The following is a 12449-nucleotide window of genomic DNA, read 5'->3' as shown; positions in this document are numbered from 1 at the left end:
GTTAATCTTCTCACTCACTGGCTTGGCTGCAAAGCACTTGTCCTCAGTCAGGTTCGGCTCCTTAAGCTCACCTTCGGTTAGTCTTCCAACTGTAACCATCAAACATTTTCCAGCCGAACCAGTATCTCTCGCCACATAAGCTCTTCCATGTGTGGTTTTTCTCACTTCTTCATCCTCAGAATCGGTTGACCAGACTTCAACTCCACCGAACTCATCTTCATCCACATTTTCCTGCACAATCAGGGCATTCATTGAACTGTTAGTTGCCTTCTTTTTCTTTATTTCTTCCAACTTTCGCATGTAATACGCCTCATCATCTTCACCGTCCCTTTTCTCAGCCATCTTCCTCAGCATGCAATCTTTGGCAAAGTGTTTCTTGCCATGACAGTAATTGCAGTCGAATCCACAGTCTCCTGCAAGCTTGCTTTCCTTCTTGTCGTCATCCTTTTCAGAGGTATTCTTCGTTTCTTCTTTCACCTTCTCAGAACTGTAACTTCCTTGCCAGTTTCGTATTTTATTGACAGGGAACTTCTTTCATGCAAACTTCTTTGGGTTGGTGACCATCATTGCATATTCTTCGCCTGTAAGGTCACACTCAGACATATCTGAATCCTCCTCTTCTTCTGCAACAATTTTGCCTTTTGAGACAAGGGCCAGCGATCCCACACCCGAAACTATCTTCGCCTCCTTTGTTACCACACTCTCATGGGATTTAAGTATACCCACCAGTTTTGCTAGCGAGTATGATTTAAATTGTTCGTGAGCTTTCACTGTTGAAACCACTGCCATCCATTCTGGTCTTAAACCATTCATTAAGGTTACCTTTTCCTCGATCAATCTTCTTTCAATACCATGCTTGATCATCTTGCTAGGAAGATGATTGAAGCGATCGAAGGTTTGTATCAGTTTCTCTTCAGGTTTTTGTTCGAAAACTCCAAATTCTGAGAGCAACAAGGTTTGGATTGAGTGTTCTAGATCCTCATCGGTTGAGTAGAGTTCTTTTAACCTATCCCAGATTTCTTTAGCCGTCGTGCATGAACCAACTAATCGAAAAGTGTCAGATTGCAATGCGAATCTTATCATTCTCATAGCTTTGACATTACATAGCACCTTGTCCTTTTCATCCTGTGGCATCTTATCTACGTCCGCCACAAGCTGATTATATTGTTTTTGAGTCTTCACTGTCCTGTTCGTTCTAGAGTGAACAAACGGCCCAAGCATGATAGCTTCCCAGATGAGATAACCATTATCTTCAGATCCAACTACGTAATCTTCAAAGTGATGCGCACACACTTCATACTCTTGAGTGTAAAGAATGGGAACCCTTGTAGTGGATCCAATGCTGTTGAAGATGTTGATGGGATTAATTTGAGAATCTTCGTGAGACATGGTGAGCCTTTCCATAGAACTGCTAGAATCAGACCTGTAAACTTTAGATTAGGGTTTTATCAAACACAAGAGTTACCGTCGACAGGAAGAAGACGACTTCTTTATATTCGATAAAAGCGGAAACCCTAAAGAATTCTTCACACAGAAGAAATGTGTATTGATCCCACAGTCTCCCGCTCTGATACCAATTGTTAGAACAAAGGTCTAGTAGGATCGATAGATTCTAAGCAGAAAAACAATAAATGATGTAATGAAGAACACATGAATGGTTTAACTGATGTCGAATGATTAAGCTTTAACACCTCAGAAGAGCTCGATTAAGAACTTCGACTGTAGAGGTGTTTAGGATTACAAAGTAATAATAATAATAATCACGACCGTATCTAAGGCATACATGCATGCACTATTTATAGCTTAAGCCTACTTAACAATCACGGATGGACAGGCCCAATCCGGATCTACAAAACCAAGCCCATGACGCAACATAAAATACCCAACACACCTCCTTATAATTCCATCGGCACAACTTCGGAGTAGATAAGGCTCATCCCAAAAATAATATTTGATTTTTGAAAAGCGCTTCTTCTTTTGTTGATGGGACAGGCCTTTTCTAAGTTAGTTGCTTGCAAGATAGTTGACCTTGTCTATGAACCAAGGCTCTTCAAAAGCTATTACCATTAAGTACTCATCGGGAAAGTTATCTACGGTGTCCTCCTATTTGAATTCCTCAAGCTTCGGAATTTTTAATCTTGAAAGGTGATCGTCATCCACATTTTCAAATCCCTTCTTGTCCTTGATCTCGATGTCAACCTAATGAAGTAATAGCACCCATCGAATCAATCTAGGCTTCGCATCCTATTTATTAAACTAATATTTTAAAGCATAATGGTTAGTAAAAAAAGTTGTCTTGGACATAATTAAATAGGGAAGAAATTTATCATAAGCATAAACCACAGCCAATAACTCTTTCTCAGTAGTAGTGTAATTCTCTTGAGTTGGGTTAAGTGTTTTGCTTGCGTAGAAAATTGGTTGAAAATAATTTTCAACCCTTTTTCCAAGAACGGCTCCCAAGTAATAATCACTAGCATCACACATGTGCTACAAGGGTAGGTTCCAATACGGGGCAACCATGGTTAGGGCATTGGTCAATTTCTCCTTTAGAGTTTCAAAAACTTTCACACAATCACTAGAAAAATCGAATCTTGCATCTTTTAAAACCAATTGACTTAAAGGTCTTGTTATTTTTGAAAAATCTTTAGCCAATCGGCGATAAAATCCGACATGACCCAAAAAAATCCACACTCTTTCACATTGTTGGAGGTGGAAATTTAGCAATAGTGTTGATCTTTGCTCGATCCACCTCTATCCCCACTTTGGAAACTTTATGACCTAAGATTATCCCCACCTTTACCATAAAGTGTCACTTTTCCTAATTCAATACCAAGTTGGTCTTTTCGCACCTAGCAAGCATCAAGTCAAGGTTAGTCAAACAATCATTAAAAGATGAACAAAAAACTGAAAAATTGTCTCTGAACTTTTCCACCATATCATAAAAAATAGTGGTCAAGCATATTAGGAAGGTGGAAGGGTAATTTTGTAATCCGAAAGGCATCTGACGATAGGCAAATATCCCATAAGGACATGTGAAAGTAGTCTTTTCTTGGTCTCTTGGATCTATCTGGATCTGAAAGTAACCTAAAAGACCATCTAAAAAACAATAGAAAAGATGACCAGGAAGACGTTGTAGCATTTGATCTATAAATGGTAATAGATGCACAGCTGCCAACCGGTTACTGGTGCACACCTACCAAACGGTTACTGAGCATTTAATCTCTTGGATCTGTTGAATCTGTTGACATTTGATCTATAAGTGTCATCGTTTTGCTTGTGAAAATTGATGCATACCTACCAACTGGTTACCGTTCGTGTTGGAATGAGCTCGTCCTTGTCGTTCGTTACCATGGTCATTCCACCCTTCTTTGGTACCATGTGTATTGGGCTCACCCATGGACTATCTAAAATGGAATAGAAGATTTCAACATCCATCAACTTCACTACTGCTTTCTTGACCACCTCTTGCATGTTTGGGTTCAATCTTCTTTGGGGTTGTACCACAGGTTTGGCGCCTTCTTACAAATTAATCTTGTGCAAACAATACGAGGGGATAATGCCCTTTATGTCGCTAATATTCCAAGCAATGACATTTTTTCATTTTCCAATACGTTGACCAAACTCTTCTTCTCCATAGGCTCTAGATTAGTTGCAATTATGATAAAGTTCTATTTATTTTCCTTCAACAAAGCATATTCCAAACGCTCGAGCAAAGGTTTCAATTCAGATTTTTGCCTATGTTCAATGTCCATGACGTGGGCATCTACTTGCAACACCGTGGGGATGTCCTTTTCCTCATCAGATCGCCAACTCTCCTGTACCCACGCCATGACATGTATTGGGCCATGTCGTGGGAGTTGTTCAGATTGTTTTTTAACTTCTCTGTACTTCCTTTCTTACAGAAGCCCCTCCGGTTCTTTGAGGTTGTGTTCGACTCGAAAATCATCATCCTTCAAAGTCTTGTATCCCTCTGAGTTGTTTTCCTTCCATTCTTTCATTTCTTTTTCTAAAAACATATCGAAAATATCCACCGAAAAGACCGTATCGTCACTAATCTTCGAATGATTCATGGCTTGATCAAATCCAAATGTAATAAAATCCTCTCTAACCCAAAGTGTTAGCTTTGAATCTTTAGTTTCCGTTAAGTCCCGCACAATGTTAAGAAAATGTCTCCCGAGAATGATAGGAACTTGAATGTCCTCTTCCATATCGATCACTAGAAAACTGCTAGAAAAACAAATTTCTCCATTTTAACAAGAAGATCTTCACATATTTCTCTCAGGAATTTCACTGTCTTATTGGCTAGATGAATGGATTCACCTTGGCTCCAGGAGATTCAAGTTCTTGTCGAACGAACATGACATAAGACTTAAGCTAGCTCCCGAATTGGCAAGAGCATGACTTGTCGCTAGATTCCCGAATTGAGAAGATCCTTCAAGAACTTTGCGTACTTTGGCATTTGGGCAACGACTTCTATAAATAGAATATTAATTTGAAGAGATTTTCTGTTCTCCATGAAATTATTATAATCATCAGCTTGTTTATCTTGCTTTGCTCGACTTGGATACAACATCGACTATTTAAACGATTCGATTGGAGGTGTTTTTTTTTACTTTTGCAGTTGGCCACGCTGTGGCGAGTTCATATCCACGTTGTGTTTGTTGGTCACTTTGCTTCTCTTAGTTTTCTTCTTCTGGATTATGCACATTAGATGAATAATCAGTTAATGGAATTATAGGAGTAATAATTTTACCACTTCTAGTTATCACGACTTTGATGTGAGCTTTTGGGTTCGGCGATATGTTGCTCTTAAGTGTGCCCGGTAGATGCTCATTGAATTGCTTGAAGAGTTTCCTGATTTGTTGTTAGATGTTTTGGATCGAGGCTTGCTGATTTCTGAGTGTAGCATCCATTACATCATGTCTCTTTTCAAAAGTGACTGCAAATCGTGCAAGCATGTACTAAAATTCGGATTTCTTTTCGGTCTTGGGTTGCTTCCTTTTGATAGAACCCACGTCCTTTTTGCTTGTATTTTTCTTCTTTTTCTTTGATGTATTCTTTATATGGCTTCCATTGCTTCTTGGGCTTCCTCTAATACTTGTCATATTTATCCCCACTCGAATAACAAGCTTGAGTCTCCTGGTTTCCATTCTCATCAAGATCATAATCCTTGGTCAAATGTAGCCTGCTATAATTATCACACCACATTTGAATTTTATGTATGGATTGATCCATCTTTGTGACTCTCCGGTCCATAGTATCTAGCTTTTCAATCACCGCTGTCAATTCTTCCCAACCTACATTGCCATTCCTGTTTCCTCTAGTCGTTTCCTCTCGAGGGTTGTGGTATTCCCGTGAATGTTTGGCAAAGTCTTCTATTAACACCTTAATCGTAGTCGGATCCTTCTTCGTCGTGAGTCCTTGAGAGTCAAGGAGCTGCCTCAGTGTCACGTTTATCCCATCATATAAGATTGACACTACTTGTTTCACATTTAGGTCATGTTGTGGGAAATGTCTTAGCATTCCCTTATATCTTTCCCACGCTCCGTACAAAGATTCTCCATCATTTTGTTGAAAGTTAGCTATGTTCCTCTTCAACCTTGAAACCTTCAAAGGTGGGCTAAATTGTTGAATAAATTCTTCTTGAAGGTTGGCCCATGTCATGATTTCTCCAAGTGAAAATGACTTAAGCCAGTCTTTTGCTGCTCATTTGAAAGTTATTGGAAGCATCCTTAGCAACACCGTTGACGTGAAACATTTGGAACATTGAAATAGTTTACAATGTCCAATACCTCGTCAATATATTTGTAGGCATCATTGTGGTCTTTCCTACAGAATGGGATATCCTTGAGCATAGCGAGAATGGGCCCCTTTAATTCAAAGTTGGTGGTAACTAGAATTTTGGGTGGTAAAAGACTCGGCCTGTTGTCATTACACATCCGTTTCTTATATTCCTCTGTGGCCATCTCCATTATTTTGACAATCTCGTCTTCAGTTTCACTCTATATTTCACTTTCCTCTTCTGATTTTCTTACAGGATCGTATCCGCTCTCGTTCTCGTCTGGTTTCCTTTTGAAAGGAGATATTACAACTTTCTTTGATTCGTCATTTTCTTCATTCTTTTCTTTGTTGCTTTTGTGGAAAATAGACTTGGTATCCTTCGAGCCATGTGTTGTACTACATGAAGATGCTCGGGTTATACACTAACTGCAACAAAATAGAAAACAAACACGTAAAATGAATTAAAACAAATAAACTAAAAAATGTTGTAACAGTGCCCACGGTGTGGCTGGTGTAGAAATTGAAAAATAATTACAATAAAAAAGAAACAATTTTTTTTTTTGCTTTGTATGAAATAAATTCCACACGAAGGATCGATAACAAATAACAAATAAAAATAATTATAATAAATATGCTCCCCAACAACAACGCTTAAAACTTGTTACCTAAATTATATACTAGTTCTTTATTTATAAACCAAACCAATCTAGACTAGCTAATATACAATAAGTAGCGTACCTAATCGAATAATAGAATAGTTCAGGTAAGTCAGGTATGGAACACAGGGAACAGGAATGATTAATAGCTAATATATCTACTAAAGTTAACTAATTAATATAAGAAAATAAGGGGGGGGGGGGTTCTGGTTTTTCAAGTCCTAATTACTTGAAAACAGTTAACAAAGGCAAATTTAACTTAAAAAGAAACATAAAATAGTTTTTAAGACAAGATTTTAAAAAGACTTTTGTTTAGATACGATTTACTCACTTATATGGTTGATTTCATGGACAGTGCAATGGATTAAAGTGTAGTTGCCTACCGATTCCTAGATTGAATAGAATTATGATCAAAATACTAATTCTATATATCAAGTGGAAAAACAAACAAATAAACTAGTATTAAGTTTGAATTATGTAATACTTGAAATTATGATTGAGATAAATGGTTATAAAATCAATTCAACCCAAGAATGTTCATCATATATTAACTTTCACCTTATTTTACCATATTCTCTATTTAAACCTAGGTTTTTGGTGAAATCACCAGTCCTATAACCTTGTTAATCACAATATCATAAGATACGAGTATACTAAGATAGATAGATCATCTAATCCCAATAAAACTCAAAAATAAACACAAAAGAAGATATGAAACATCCAAAAAATACTAGACAAAAATTTCGTTTTCAAAATCATTTAATCAAAATAAATATCATCGCCATAGTATAAAATCATAAAACATGTATGTCAAAATCTCATAAAATCTGTCATCATATCACAATCTCATATAAAATATCAGAGTAAACTCCCAGGCTAAGAAAACTGTGGTGTGTGCCATGCCATCATCCCGAGCCCTTTCCCTTGTTAGCTAAAGTACCTGAAACCAAAACTGAAACTGTAAGCACGAAGCTTAGTAAGCTCCCCCAAACTACCATATACCACACATAACATATAACAATCACATAACTCTGGGACTACTCCCAACTACATCGGGACGAATCCCGACATCGAACTCCTGTCCGACATCGGGCTCATACCGGTATCCGACCGCATCGGGCATCGGGCTCACCCCGGCATCGGGCTTGCCCCGGCATCGGGCTTACCCCAGCACATACACAACATAACATATATCATAAACATATAATCTGCATCGGGATTTCCCCGGCATCGGACCGAAGCCCGAAACTCATAATCATAACATATAAACTAGCATACATCGGGCTTCCCCCGGAACATATAATTCATGGCATAATAATTAACATACATCGGGCTTGCCCCGACATCGGGCTTACCCCAGAACACATAAAACATAACACATAAACATGCATGAATCACAAAGACATCAGACATATATAACTACATCTCGGGACCGCCCCGACATCGCACCGAGGTCCGGAATCATATAAACAGCATCAAGCTAACCCCGGCATCGGGCTCACCCCGACATACTCTACAGCTTAAACGGGTCGGCATTGTGGCCGTAGACCCGTTCCTACTGGAAAGAAACTCACCTCGTATGGCTGACTGCTGAAAAACTGGGTGAGGGATCCCTATCTGCTGCTCTAGCGACTCTCCGACTATAATTCCATAACAACACTTAATGAAAAACTGATAATCCTTCTTAGGGTAAAATGACCATTTTACCCTCCTGGTCAAAGTCAATGTCCTGACCAAAGTCAACCTTCTGGGTTGACTTACTCGCCGAGTCACCCTATGCCTCACGGAGTCCCCATGCTAACTGACATCGCGACTGGTCGAACTGACTCGTTGAGTCGTTCTTAGACTCGCCGAGTCCTATCGTATTCAGAAAAGGGACATATCGACTCTAACTCGCCGAGTCCCTTCGTAGACTCGTCGAGTTCTTCAACTTTCACGTCTAAGTCCTGTACAACCCACTGAGTCACCACCTCAACTCACTGGTCCTACCCTAATCAGAAAAGGAGGTAGGGTTCACGGCCCGACTCGCCGAGTCCGAGAACAACTCGTCGAGTCCTCCTTGTGACATATCCATTCAGCTGATTCTAAACCACTTCAATGCTTCCAATACATACTGGACTCCCTAAGCTAGCATTACACGTAAAGTTGCCAACTTTACGTTCATGGATGATGATATGGAGATTAAAGACAAAAACATAGCCATAATGGGAGGTTAAATACATAGAATGGGGATATGGTCGAATAAAGGTGGCAACTTTGAGCTTCTGGAGCTCATGAGTGTCTAGATCTGAAGTCCTTACATCCCCAAATACTCACTATTCGAAAATGGACTTGGAAATGGCTCAAAAGTGGCAACAAACATGCTTTCATGAAGATCTAAGTGAAAATAAGCCAAGGTATAAGCTTTATACCTTCAAAGTGTCCGAAACGCACTAGAAGCTTCGGATCTACTACCTCTTCTTGAATCACCAAGGGTTTCCTTCCTTCTCCTAACTTCAATCACACAAATATAAGGAAAAATGGCTCAAGGATGCACAAGATTGATTAGGGTTTCGAGAGTAGGCTGTGAAGGTGATGGGGGCTGGGGTGAAGACTCATAATGTTGCTTACATAGGGTGAAAACCCTAAGGATTAGGGTTTCCTCCTGATGGACCTACTCGCCGAGTCCATTCCTGACTCGTCGAGTAGTCCACTTAAACCCCGCGATTAACTGGCCTCTACTCGACGAGTTAGGGCTACCAACTCGTCGAGTAGCTCTTATAAAATGAGCATTTAATGAACTAAATACGTACCGGGAACGGGGCGTTACAATTCTCCTCCACTTGTCTCATACTTCATCCTCGAAGTCTGCTAAATCTGAAAACAACTCCGGATAGTGCTCCCTCATTTCATCCTCAGGCTCCCATGTCCACTCTGAACCCTTCCGGTGCTGCCAATGCACCTTCACTAACTCCACCCTCTTGTTCCTCAGCTCCTTCGTCTTGCAATCTAAAATCGCCACAGGTCTCTCGATGTAGTTCAGGCTATCGCCAACCTGAATGTCCTCCAGGGGTACCACTGTTGAATCATCCACTAAGCACTTCCGCAACTGAGAAACATGGAACATGTTGTGGATCTGGCTGAGCTCTGCTGGAAGATCTAACCGATAGGCAACCCGACCTACCCGGGCCAAAACCCTGAATGGACCAATGAACCTGGGTCCCAGCTTGCCCCGCTTCCGAAACCAGATAACACCCTTCCAGGGTGACACTTTCAGGAGGACCATATCACCCACCTGAAACTCCAAGTTCAAACGTCGCTTGTCGGCGTAACTCTTTTGCCGACTCTGAGCAGTCTGGAGCCTGCTCCGGACTTGCTGAATCCGCTCTGTGGTCTTGAGTAATACCTCCGTACTCCCCATGACTCTCTGTCCGACCTCACCCCAAAAGATTGGGGTCCTACACTTCCTCCGGTAGAGCAACTCGAAGGGAGGCCGATCTATACTGGAGTGATAGCTGTTGTTATTCGAGAATTCCGCTAACGGAAGATACGTATCCCAACTGCCACCGAAATCTAACACACATGCCCGAAGCATGTCCTCGAGAGTCTGAATAGTACTCTCCCTGTGTCCGTCCGTCTGAGGGTGGAAAGCGGTGCTGAAATGGAGACGAGTACGCATCTCGTCATGAAACCGCTTCCAAAATCTGGAAGTAAACCGGACATCTTGGTCTGACACCACCGATACAGGCACTCCATGACGTGCCACTACTGTTGGGTTATGAGCATTCTAACACTCCTAAGTGTACATGCAACCCTAAATACCTTGGATCTATGTTTTCTCTATTATACATACAATTATGAACATCCAAGGTATTATCCTAATCTAGTACACAAAATAATAAATATAACAAGATAGAATACATACCTCTTTGATGTAGAATGTCTTCATGAAGCTTGAGTGCCTAGTGCCCCAAGTGTGACACCTCAAATGGTTCACACAACACCAAATACACTTGGAATAACTTGAGAGAAACTTGAACACTCCTTGAAATCGTCTAGCCCTCACACTCACACATTAGTGCACGATTTCTTGAGCCATGGGATTCTTTTATATGGTGGCTATTAGGGTTACACCATGTAACTCATAACTTTACCCATTCCTTATGCTCCATGGATTTTAACCTCCATGGAGTATCCACGGGTCACCCCATGGACTTAGTCCAACATAAGGAATCTTGGATCACAAGCCCACATATATAAGAATGAATGATTTACACAATCAACCGATATATTTAATTAGTCTCCTTTTGATCACTTAATTAATTCCAAATTAATTCTTGATCAATACTAATTAAATAACCTTATTAATATATTAGAACTTATAATATATTAACCAACCTTAAGTGTTATTTCTCTCATTATAGTCTATCCAAATTCATGATGCCATGCAACCCAAATGGACCATGCCGAGTCGGGTCAAGTCTTACCAATTATAGTTATGGACTTAGACATTAATCCAACAACTACCTCTCGCACATAAATCTCGGCTAACTTCTCGGCCGAGATGCTCTCCTGGATCGGTATAAAATGGGCGCTCTTGGTCAACCGATCCACGATAACCCATATCGAATCAACCCCACGTGCGGTCCTGGAAAGTTTAGTAATGAAATCCATGGTGATATCCTCCCATTTCCACACAAGAATGTCTAATGGTTGCATCTTGTCGTGGGGCCTCTGGTGCTCCGCCTTGACCTTCCTGCAGGTCAGGCATCTCTCTACATACCAAGCTACGTCCCGCTTCATGCAGGGCCACCAGTAATCAAGTCAAAGATCTATGTAGATCTTCGCCGCCCCAGCGTGGATGGAGAACCGAGACTTGTGGGCCTCGTCCATCAACACTTTCCGTAATCTGCACCACTATGGTACCCAAACCCTCCCATGCAGGGTCAATAGTCCTCGACTATCGTAATCAAACGAAGCTACTCGGCCCACTATCCTCTCGCACTTCTGGCGCTCCTCCTTCAGGCCCTCAACCTGCGCCTCCCTAATCTGCTCCAGCAGTGGAGTGATCACTGTCATCCTCGGACAGATATCTCGGATCGGAGCCGCCACCGCCTTCCGGCTCAGGGCGTCGGCCACTATGTTGGCCTTGCCCGGGTGATAAAGGATCTCACAGTCGTAATCCTTTACCAAGGTCTAACCACCAACGCTGCCTCATGTTCAGATTCGGCTGATCCATGAGGTACCTCAAACTCTTATGGTACGTGTAAATGGTACACCGGACCCCGTAGAGGTAATACCCCCAAATCTTTAGGGCGAACACCACAACCCCCAGCTCCAAATCATGCGTCAGATAGTTAGCCTCGTGAGGCTTTAGCTGTCTCGGAGCGTAAGCTATCACATGACCTCGCTGCATCAATACTGCTCCCATACCTGTGATCGAAGCATCACAGTAGACTACGAAGTCATCTACTCCCTCTGGCAGGGTGAGAATCGGCGCCTCACACAGTCGCTTCCTGAGCGTCTGAAAGGCTGTCTGCTGCTCAGGACCCCAACAAAACACCACCGACTTCTTGGTCAGTCGGGTCAACGGAACTGCTATCTTGGATAAATTATGGATGAATCTCCTGTAGTACCCTGCCAAACCCAGGAAGCTCCGAATCTTAGATGGAGACCTCGGGACCTCCGAATGCATCACGGCCTCAATATTGGCCGGATCTACTAATATACCCTTCTGGTTGACAAGGTGCCCCAGAAACTGCACCTCGCGCAACCAGAACTCGCACTTGGAGAACTTTGCGAAAAGTCTCTCCCACCTCAAGGTCTCAAGCACCTCCCTCAGGTATTCCTCGTGCTGCTCCTCAGTCTTGGAATAAACTAAGATATCATCAATGAATACTATCACAGACGGATCCAGCATCGGTCTGCACACGCGGTTCATGAGATCCATGAACGCGGCTGGAGCATTGGTAAGCCCGAACGGCATCACTACAAACTCATAATGACCATAGCGGGTCCTAAAAGCGGTCTTCT

The 12449-nt window shown here is 41.6% G+C and overlaps 1 non-coding gene across 1 annotated transcript; it reads left to right on the top strand.

Moving 5' to 3' along the window:
* Window positions 1-5494: 5494 nt before the first annotated feature.
* Window positions 5495-5601, top strand: LOC145123114 (small nucleolar RNA R71). The gene has a single exon (XR_013714992.1). It is a non-coding gene; the product is annotated as a small nucleolar RNA R71 (small nucleolar RNA).
* Window positions 5602-12449: the final 6848 nt, after the last annotated feature.

The sequence above is a fragment of the Lactuca virosa genome, chromosome 6 (assembly GCF_052849685.1).
Source record: "Lactuca virosa cultivar CGN04683 chromosome 6, Lactuca_virosa_CGN04683_v6, whole genome shotgun sequence".
In the NCBI taxonomy this organism is placed as follows: domain Eukaryota; kingdom Viridiplantae; phylum Streptophyta; class Magnoliopsida; order Asterales; family Asteraceae; genus Lactuca; species Lactuca virosa.
Note: the sequence above shows the minus strand (reverse complement) of the source record. Positions and strands in the feature narration are given on the sequence as shown.